Below are 2956 nucleotides of genomic sequence, written 5' to 3'. Positions count from 1 at the left end.
TACTAGAATATACCAGAATATACTAGAATATAACATAATATTACTAGAATATAGCAGAATATACTAGAATATACCAGAATAAACCAGAATATACCATAATATTACTAGAATATAAAAGAATATACTAGTATATACCAGAATATACTAGAATATAGCAGAATATACCAGAATATACCATAATATTACTAGAATATAGAGGAATACTCGAGAATATACTAGAATATAGCAGAATATAGCAGAATATACTCGAATATACCAGAATACACCATAATATTACCCGAATATAGAAGAATATACGAGAATATACCAGAATATATTAGAATATAGCAGAATGTATAGAATATACCAGAATATACTAGAATATAACATAATATTACTAGAATATAGCAGAATATTCCAGGATATACCAGAATATACCATAATATTCTAGTAATATTATATATATTATATTCTAGAATATACCATAATATTACTAGAATATAGAAGAATATACGAGAATATACCTGAATATACTAGAATATAGAAGAATATACGAGAATATACAAGAATATACAAGAATATAGCAGAATATTCCAGAATATACCAGAATATACAATAATATTACTAGAATATAGAAGAATATACGAGAATATACCAGAATATACTAGAATATAACAGTATATACCAGAATATACTAGAATATAGCAGAATATACCAGAATATACCATAATATTACTAGAATATAGAAGAATATTCGAGAATATACTAGAATATAGCAGAATATAGCAGAATATACTCGAATATACCAGAATACACCATAATATTACTCGAATATAGAAGAATATACGATAATATACCAGAATATACTAGAATATAACAGAATATACTAGAATATTCGAGAATATAGCAGAATATTCCAGGACATACCAGAATATACCATAATATTCTAGTAATATTATATATATTATATTCTAGAATATACCATAATATTACAAGAATATAGAAGAATATACGAGAATATACCTGAATATACTAGAATATAGAAGAATATACGAGAATATACCAGAATATACAAGAATATTCCAGAATATACCAGAATATACAATAATATTACTAGAATATAGAAGAATATACGAGAATATACCAGAATATACTAGAATATACCAGAATATACTAGAATATAGCAGAATATACAAGAATATACCAGAATGTACAAGAATGTAGCAGAATATTCCAGAATATACCAGAATATACCATAATATTACTAGAATATAGAAGAATGTACTAGAATATACCAGAATATACCAGAATATACCAGAATATACAAGAATACAGAAGAATATGCCGAGCACGTACCAGAATATACTAGAATATACCAGAATATACTAGAATATAGCAGAATATACTAGAATATACGAGAATAAAGCAGAATGATCCAGAATATTCCAGAATATACTTGAATATACCAGAATATACCAGAATATACTAGAATAGAGAAGAATATATGAGGATATACCAGAATATACCTGAATATACTACAATATAGCAGAATATACTAGAATATACGAAAATATAGCAGAATATACCAGAATATACTAGAATTTACCATAATATACCAAAATATACTAGAATATAGCAGAATATACCAGAATATACTTGAATATACCAGAATATACCAGAAGATACCAGAATATACTAGAATATAGCAGAATATACCAGAATATACCAGAATATACTTGAATATACTAGAATATACCAGAATAAACTCGAATATAGCAGAATATAACAGAATATACTATAATATTACTGGAATATAGAAGAATATACGAGAATATACCTGAATATACTAGAATACAAGAGAATATAGCATTATATACTAGAATATACCAGAATATACCAAAATATACTACGATACAGAAGAATACACGAGTATATACCAGAATATACTAGAATATACCAGAATATACCTGAATATACTAGAATATAGAAGAATATACGAGACTATACCAGAATATACAAGAATATAGCAGAATATTCCAGAATATACCAGAATATACAATAATATTACTAGAATATAGAAGAATATACGAGAATATACCAGAATATACTAGAATATACCAGAATATACTAGAATATAGCAGAATATACAAGAATATACCAGAATATACAAGAATGTAGCAGAATATTCCAGAATATACCAGAATATACCATAATATTACTAGAATATAGAAGAATATTCTAGAATATACCAGAATATACCAGAATATACCAGAATATACCATAATAATACTAGAATATACCAGAATATACTAGAATATAGCAGAATATACTAGAATATTCGAGAATATAGCAGAATATTCCAGGATATACCAGAATATACCATAATATTCTAGTAATATTATATATATTATATTCTAGAAAATACCATAATATTACTAGAATATAGAAGAATAAACAAGAATATACCATAATATTACTAGAATATAGAAGAATATACGAGAATATACCAGAATATACTAGAATATAGCAGAAGATACTAGAATATACCAGAATATACGAGAATATACCAGAATATACCAGAATATACCAGAATAAACAAGAATGTAGCAGAATATTCCAGAATATACCAGAATATACCATAATATTACCATAATATACCAAAATATACTAGAATATAGCAGAATATACCAGAATATACTTGAATATACCAGAATATACCAGAAGATACCAGAATATACTAGAATATAGCAGAATATACCAGAATATACCAGAATATACTTGAATATACTAGAATATACCAGAATAAACTCGAATATAGCAGAATATAACAGAATATACTATAATATTACTGGAATATAGAAGAATATACGAGAATATACCTGAATATACTAGAATACAAGAGAATATAGCATTATATACTAGAATATACCAGAATATACCAAAATATACTACGATACAGAAGAATACACGAGTATAT

This window comes from Halictus rubicundus, unplaced genomic scaffold (assembly GCF_050948215.1).
Source record: "Halictus rubicundus isolate RS-2024b unplaced genomic scaffold, iyHalRubi1_principal scaffold0089, whole genome shotgun sequence".
NCBI classification, from domain to species: domain Eukaryota; kingdom Metazoa; phylum Arthropoda; class Insecta; order Hymenoptera; family Halictidae; genus Halictus; species Halictus rubicundus.
This window is presented reverse-complemented; position numbering follows the sequence as displayed.